Raw genomic sequence first — 8,775 nt, 5'->3', positions numbered from 1 at the left:
TGGACCAGTGTGATGTCTTGTGGGAGGGAGAAAAGATCAAGATCCCTGCAGACAATATTATGACATAGGGCTGGAGAGTTAATATAACCCTGAGGTAGCACAGTGAATGTAAAATGCTGGTCTTTCAAGCTGATTGCAAACTGTTTCTGGTGGTCCTTACTAACAGCTATTGAGAAAAAAGCACTTGCCAGATCAATAGCTGCATACCCGGTACCAGGGGATGTGTTGATTTGCTCAAGCAATGTTACCACATCTGGAACAGCAGCTGCAATTGCAGTCACCACCTGGTTAAACTTATGATAATCCATTGTCATCCTCCAAGACCCATCTGTTTTCTGCACAAGCCAAATAGGAGAGTTGAATGGGGATGTGGTGGGAATCACCACCCCTGGATCCTTCAGGTCCTTAAGAGTGGCATTAATCTCTGCAATCCCTCCAGGAATCCAGTATTGCTTCTGTTTACTATTTTTCTGGGCAGGGGCAGTTTTAGTGGCTTTCACTTGGCCTTTCCCACCATACTAGCCCTCACTCCATGAATCAGGGAACCAATGTGAGGATTCTGCCAGTTGCTGAGTATGTCTATGCCAATTATGCACTCTGGCATTGGGGAAACAACCAAAGAATGGGTCTGGGAACCAACTGGACCCACTGGGAGATGGACCTGAGCTAAGACTCCATCAGTCATAAGCCCCAACTCTGGCTGGTGGACCAGAGTGATGTTTTGGGTCTCCAGGAATTAATGTCACTTCTGAACCAGTGTTTAATAATCCATGAAATATCTGATCATTTCCTTTTCCCCGATGCACAGTTACCCTGGTAAAAGGCCATAGGTCCCCCTGGGGAAGGCTGGGAGGAAGATTAACAGTATACATTTTTGGCAGTGTAACAGGGTCCTTCCCCAAGTGTATCCAGCCTTCCCCTCATTCAAGGGGCTCTGGATCTGTAAACTGTCTCAAGTCTGGGAATTGATTAAGGGGCCATGAGTCAATGTTTTTGTAATTCAGGGGAGACTTTTGTTCACTTGACCTAGAATTCTTCTGCTTATATAGTTCAAACAAGAATTTATTCAATTGACCATCTATTTTACTACTTGGTACTCCATGATCTACTAGCCAACGCCATAACAGGTCTCTGCGAGTCAGATTATTTTGATTGCTGCTTTGAGCCTATTTTCCATTATGTAGTCACGCCCACCTTGTCTATGGTGATTAATTGCAGCCACTTGGCTTCTGCTGACTTGGGATCTGATTATCCCCATTTTATCTTAAGAATTCCAGCTCAGTGACAGGAGTCCCTAGTGTAATATCTGACCTACAGAGAGGGGCAACTACAGAGCTCTTCAGGGATGATGGAGTTAGTCTCACAAATTTATTCCTCACAGTCCTGGTAAAAGGTGAATCCTGTGGACATTCCAGGGGTGTGTGAGCAGGTCTTCCATGATAAATCCACTCTGACATTCTAATCTCTCTAAGCCTTTGAATCCCCTCCTCATTATACCAGGGCAGTTCTGGCATTTCAACCTCTGGTAATGCTGGCCACTTTTTGATCCATGTTTCAGCCAGCCACCCAAACTGTTAATGCCCTTTCTAACCCCTTGAACTACAACATTGAATGCAGGATCTCTGCTTAGTGGGCCCATATCAGTAAACCCAGCCTGATCCAACCTTATATTCCTTCCACCATTATCCCACACCCTTAATGTCCATTCCCACACATATTCCCCTGGTTTCTGTCTGTATAAGTTGGAAAACTCATGCAGTTCTTTTGAAGTATAGCATACTTCCTCATGGGTCATACTTTGTACCTCACCCTTCAGGGTCTGTTGGGACTTTACTCTAGTTATAGGTCTTGAAGCAAAGACTGGTGGTGGGGGTGGGTCATGAAAATAATAATAATTCTAATTTATCCCTCAAGCCATTTACCTCAGGACATTCTGTTGCATTTCATCTCTTAAAACAGGATTAATCTCTCCAGAGGGGTGAGGGCTGCTTTCTCAGGGGAGGTGATTACAGGATTAGCAGGCACTGAAGGGTTAATCTCTTTAGGTGGAGGTTGGATGGCAGTCTCCTTAGGGCAGACTGGAGGTGGGGAAGCTGTTTCCTCAGAGCAGACTGGAGGTGGGTGGGGCCTGTTTCCTCAGGACAGCCCTCTACAGGTAAATCTAACAATGACTCAGCAGAATCCAGGGTTCCAATGTCCTCAGTGCCATTATTATCAATCCATACATCCCCATCCCAAGTTTCAGGATCCCATTCTTTTCCAATCAATGTCTTTACTTTAGCAGCAGACACCCTGAGAGGTTGAGATTTTAGTTTATATTGTAAATCTATTACTTACACAATGAGAGTCTGTGAGTGGTTTTCAGAAATCTCAAGTCTGCAGCCACAGTTAATAAGATTTTCTTTCAGGGCACAGAGAAACCTTTATATCTGTCTTACAGCTTTTAAGTTTTAAATTTGAAGCCTTTAGCTTGTTCCTGTCTCTTATAACTTTATCCAATGTATCTAAGAGCAGCCAACCAACATCATTATACCTCTTAATTCTGCAAAACTCTGTGAAGGTGTCAAAAACACCTTGCTTCATACAAGAGTATGATTAGGAGAATCAAATGGTGCTATTTTGCATATCTCCTTTGTCAACTCACACTATGGACTATCAGTGCCCTTTTGATTATTGGAAATGAAGTCATTAGTGCCTTTGAGTCTAATCAGAGTAGAAAACAAATTGTAAAAGCCCATTTTAAGATTCTGTTTCTCAAGAACCACTCCTGGTATCAAGTTGTATTAGTTAGGGTTCTCTAGGGAAACAGAATCAGTCAGAGGTATCTATGAATATAAGATTTATAAAAGTGTCTCACATAACTGTGGGTATGCACGAGTCCAAATTCCATATGGCAGGCAGCAAACTGGCAACTCCAATGAAGATGTTTGATGAACTCCTCAGGAAATGAACAGGCAACTTCGACAAACTTCTCAGGAAATGCTTCACTGGTCAGCCAAAGAAGAAGTGAAGATCTCTTGTCTCACTTAAAAGTCTTCAACTGATTGGTTGGATTAAATCCAGTCAACTGCATTCTCTCATTGTGGAAGACACGGCCTTTGTTGACATCATCAGTCACAACTGCAACCAATTGACTGATGATTTAATAAACCAGCCTGTTGGTTTATTAACCAGCCACAAACATCCTCACAGCAATGGTTAGGCCAGTGCTTGCTTGATCAGACAGCTGGGTGCCATTACCTGGCCAAGTTGACATAGGAATCTAGCCATCACAGTATCTAAAAAATGTTTTAATTTGAGCAACAGTATCTTTTATTTCCATAAGATCCACTATTTTTTAATTTACTCTTGCAAATTCTTCTTTATGCTTTTCTAGGGTCTACTTCATGTCCTTTATATCCTGAGCCATAATATTGATGTTTGTTTGTACTGCTTTGATTAATTGCTCCAAGCTCTGTGTCTCTTCTAGCTTTTTAATTTGGACATTTGGGTTATCCATATCTTCTGGTTTCTTCATATGCTTTATAATTTTCTGTTGTTTTTGGCCTTTGGCATTTGCTTATCTTGATAGGGCTGTTTTAGAATACACAGGAATATTTGAACATTTATCTATAATTTGGCAGAGCTACTGCTTGGAGGAGTGCAATTCCCCTGACAGATGGTGCTCCTGAGCCACCTCTTACCCTCAAGTCACTTCTTCCTAACTTTGTCTATGCACTGAGCAGTGGTCCAAACCATGTGGAAGTCCAATCAGTGCACCAAATTTCTGTGTGCACTGGGGACTTCGGGCTATATGGATGTGGGGCATGCTTTGCATAGTTTGGTGGAAAGTCTGCTCCAGGACACAGTGGTCCCAGTTGTCTCTGGGGCTGCAAGTGGAGGACTTTGGGGTTGCAGAGCTGCACATCTCACCTTCCAGCTCAAGTGCCCCATACTCTCTGTTTGCTGTGTACACACAAGTCCCTGGGATTAGGGAAGGGCTCCTGGCACTTTCACGCAGTGGCCTTGACTCTAGGCTGTGCACACCATGGGCTTCCATGGAAGAAGCGTGGATGCCATCACAAGCCCACAGAATCCTGAATTCCTTCAAGCAAGTTCTCAGCTGTCGGACTGTGAGGGGTTATCTCCCAGACAATGGCAAAGATGGCTGCATGGGGCATGGAATTCTGCCCCTTCTGCACTTATCTGTCTGCTCCAACCACCAGTCCCTGGCATGGGTGCTCTTGGCTGCCTATCTGTAGGGTTATCACCCAAGCCAAGTGCTGAGGAGGGTGCTCAGGGTGTGTAAGGCTGCTCCTCTCTGTACTTCACTGCTGGCCCTAACTGCCCATTCCATGGTGGTGTTCCTGGCTGAACACTCACCCATCTTAAATGCAGTCTCTTGGTTTCTCCAAGTATACACTCACTATGGGTGTAGAAGTCCATGCCCAACTGGTGGAATCCTGGAACTGCTGTTCTGGAGCACTTTCTGTCCTTTAGTGTTTTTCATGGAGGAGAATTTTGCTCTGTCTCTCCTAATCCTACCATCTTCTGCCAACCCAGAAGATGTCTTTACCTGGAACTGTTTCTTTTCTCAAAATTGAATTGTGCTGAAGGGCTGAAGATACCAGAAGGAACAGGAGAAAATCCTGGTCATTGAGTCTCTAGACTAACTGTTCTAGCTGTGCCCAGGGTCAATAACTGGCGAATTCCATCCTGAAGGGGCTGTGGAACCTCATACAGGGGTCTCTATGACCATCCCATCTGGGTTGCCTAATTGCTGCCACCAAAAGTGGGCTTGTCTGCCTGATGCACACAGAAGTCAATGTGGTGACACCAGGATTTTGAGAAGAGAAAGAGTTTATTGCATAGTTGACTAGTAAGGAGACCAGATGAAAACCTCTGCTCAGTCTCTTAATTTATTTTTAAAAGATCAATCCCAGTATTTAGGAGTAGAGTGGATCATATTCACAACTTAATCTCAAAATTTGATGAGAAACAGAATATTTACATAGTCTCAAAGTATCTCCCATGAGATATTTATTTATTTTTGTGAGATTAAGGTGAGTTACTGATTATATTCTTTTATAGCTTGTTAAATCTGTGGGAGCTGTTGCATACATTAAAATCTCATTGACTCAGGTAAAGTAATGGATTCACAGGCCCCCCACCTCACCTCCCAGGTCAATTTAGCATTAAGAAATATGTAATAATGCAATCTCATTCTATAACATAAGGCTAGACAAGAATAGTGCATGTGCTCAATCTCACATTAAGGAATATGTTAATTGTACAAGTTAATAATTCTTACCATAAGGCTAGACTAGAAGAGCAGTGCCTGGTGCATGTGCTATAGGCTAAATCCAGATACGGTCAAGTGCTGGGCATGATTCCTGGCATCAAAATAGGATGTGCCCATTTCATCATCTGGTTGGGGCATGAACAGCATTATTTGGTCCTGCAGATTTTCCCAGTCCATATCGCTGAAGAGGGGATAATGTAATGTTTCAGCTCTTCCATTTCATTTCAGATCTCTTTGTATCATCAATGGTTAAAAGTATATCTACTGCACTTTGAGCATTATCAGATAGTTTTTCTTCAACTTCTGGCCAAGGATTATCTCTTTTCAGAATATTCTAGAATACTTGTTGTGCTGGTTTAAATCTATTATGCCCCCCCCCCACAAAAGCCATGTTTTTTAATCCAATCTTGTGAGTGCAGACATTATGGGTAGGATCTTTTGATTATGTTGTTTCCATGGAGATGTGCCCTTTCAAAGTGGATCTTGATTAGTTTACTGAGTGCTTAAGAGAGCTCAGGGGAAGGCACTGACCAAGACACTTGGAAATGCAGACAGAAAGATGTTTGGAAACACAAAGCTGAGAGATGAAGCCCAGAGTTGGTCCCAGAGAAGCTAAATGAGAACCCACAGATACTTAAAGAGTAGGCCACTGTAATCTGAAGCTTAAAGCAACATAACCCAGGAGCAAATGAACAGCAGCCACCAGCCATGTGCCTTCCCCACGGACAGCAGTGTTCCAGTCACCACTGGCCGTTCTTCAGTGAAGGTATCCTCTCGTTGATGCCTTAGTTTGGACACTTATGGCCTTAGAACTGTAAATTTGTAACCTAATAAATCTCCTTTAGAAAAGTCAATGCATTTCTGGTTTTATGCGTAATGGCAGCTTGTTGTGGTTTCATCATTGAAAGGGGGAATTCCAGTTAAAAACAAACAAGCAAACCCCAAGTGCCCACCTGTCTACCACAGGAGCATGGGTCCTAATAACAGTTCAGGTGCAAGGTTGTCTGGGTTGCCTAGAATCTACCCATTGTCCATTGAGACTGCCCCTCTTCTCATACTCAGAAGTTTGGTATGGAGTTCCTGACTTGGTCTGATTTGGGGTCTGATAAAGCATATATGCTCTTCTTTTTTGAGTAGGGGTTATAGCCATGGGATATGGATATGAACCACTATAAACACATGAAATTTCTCTTGTATCTAAAGAAGTAATGCTCATTTTGGATAGTTCTGAGTTATTGGATGCATTAATATGACTTAAAAATTTGGAAAATTCCAAAGAGGGAGTTAACTTTTTTTTTGTTACTGTCTTGGACATCAGGACTCTCCTTGCCTTTTGGCTAGGTATTTTCTTGGTGGCTTGGTAATACAGCCAGTAAGTCTTCAATATTTGCGACTGCCCATCCACTGGACTTTCCATTATAGAAATTCCAGGAAAAGATGAATCAGAGTCCATACATATATATTTAGGGGCTCTATCATCATCAGAACATAGAAAACTAGAACTTAAGTAGCCCTTCTTACTATTCTCTTCACAGTCTTCATCCAGTTCGCATGTAAGGTTGTTTGCTATCACTAGAACAGGTGACTTTTTTGGTGTCTGTTGTTTATCAACAAAAGAATTGACAATGTTCTCCTTATTATCACAGTCATTTTGCTGACTTCTGTATATCACTAGCTTAAGGTCCTGGACTTCAGTTGTTAAGCGTGTACCTTGATTTCCAAACAATCCATCATTTTGTTACTTCAATTAATCTCTATACAATTTTTATTCTGTATAATTTTCTGAGAAGGACTGGAATCAACTAACCCCAAATTTCTTTTTAAACTTGTCATTCCAAGGTGCTCTTTAGTCATATCACCAGAATCCATAGGCAACTGACTCGATGGGAAATCCAGACTTTCTTATGTCAGTGACCATGTTGGTATTTTCATCCAGTCTTCTTCCTTCCCATGAAGCCTCTTCTTAGCAACTTTTATGCAAGAGCTTCTAGTAGCAGGAATGCTACTGCTGGTGTGAATGCAAGCTCATTCTAAAACATAAGGATAGACAAGAATAGTGCATGGTGAGTTAGAGGGCTAAATTAAGATCCTTTTTATTGAAACTTTTGGTAAATTTTGTGCATAAAGATTTGTCAGTTGCATTCAAATTCATCATTGTTGAGCCCAATGCCTCATCACTTTCCTGATAATCCTTTTCCCATCTGGGACTGCTATGGCACTCTGATCCCATCCTGGATAGAAAAGTGTGGGATTGGCTGCTGGCACTTGAAGTAGTTAGCGTTTTCCAAGCCTGGAGTAGATTACAAGTCAGACACTTCACTGAAATTCCTGGGCTGGAGGCAATGGTTTCAAGACATGAATTTAGTAATTTGCTAGAATAAGGAGTAATGTCCTTTTCATCTGTAGTCATAGAACAAATTGGTCCTTGAGAAAGCTGTGATGTTTCAGCTACATGGGTGGAAAGAATATCCACAGAGTCTTGAAGTTTCTCTCCAACTGGTGTGCAAAATCCCAAAGAGCTGGTAAGAGATAATACTTGTCCCAGGGTTCTTGAATAGTCTTGAGCAGGTTTAGCCATTGAGGGTGTAGTAAGGATACCCATCACATGAATATCTGTATTCAAAGTAACTTTGGAAATGCCAAAATCTGTCAGTTTAATGTGATCCTCACTGGAAACAAACATATTGCCTTGTTTCAAACCCCTATGGATGATTCCATGTCTGTGAAGATAATCCAGAGCCAATGCTACTTCAGAAATATATTTCATAGCCATTTCTTCATCAAAATAACCACATATATGTAGGAGAGATTTCACCTCCGCATCAATAAGATATTCCATCACCTTCTCGATGGATGACCCTGGACTTGTCTGTCAGATGCAAGGTCCTTGGAGGCATCTGCTGGGCTCCTCCTTGTCTCCCTGGTTTCGTTGCTTCCAGCTTTTGGCTTCAGTGACTTCTTTTCTGTTTCTGTGTCTTTCTCTCTCAGTTTCTGTGGCTTTTTTCTCTGTGTGGTGTGTCTTTCTCTCTGTATAGAGCGTCTTTCTCTCTGTTTTCTCAATATACTTATTAATTACAGAGGAAGAAATAGTAATTTGCAGTGCAGAAACTGGCAGACTCCACTTCTCCAGAATTGTCAAGTTAACCTCACAAGTAAAGGGACAGATCAACACCACATGCTTCCCGATAGGATGCACCGAGAAGGACACACAATTCATCCTTCCATGGTAATAACCTGCCAAAATATATAATCATAAAGATTAGATTCAGACAGGCCCAAATAGAGGGACATTTTACAAAATAATTGGCCTGTACTCTTTAAAAATGTCAAGGTCATTAAAGATAAAAAAAAAAAAAAGGATTGAGGAATGTCCCAGGTTTAAGGAGACTAAAGAGACAATGAAAACTAAATGCAACCTGTGATCCCGGAACAGAAATATATATATATTATGTATATATATATAAATTTTTGCTATAAAGAACATTATTGTAAAA

General features: G+C 41.7%; 1 pseudogene; it reads right to left on the bottom strand.

The window, feature by feature from the left end:
• Positions 1 to 5,329: 5,329 nt before the first annotated feature.
• On the bottom strand, positions 5,330 to 8,117 carry LOC119509352 (annotated as a pseudogene).
• Positions 8,118 to 8,775: the final 658 nt, after the last annotated feature.

The sequence above is a fragment of the Choloepus didactylus genome, chromosome 14 (assembly GCF_015220235.1).
Source record: "Choloepus didactylus isolate mChoDid1 chromosome 14, mChoDid1.pri, whole genome shotgun sequence".
Taxonomy (NCBI): domain Eukaryota; kingdom Metazoa; phylum Chordata; class Mammalia; order Pilosa; family Megalonychidae; genus Choloepus; species Choloepus didactylus.
This window is presented reverse-complemented; position numbering and strand designations above follow the sequence as displayed.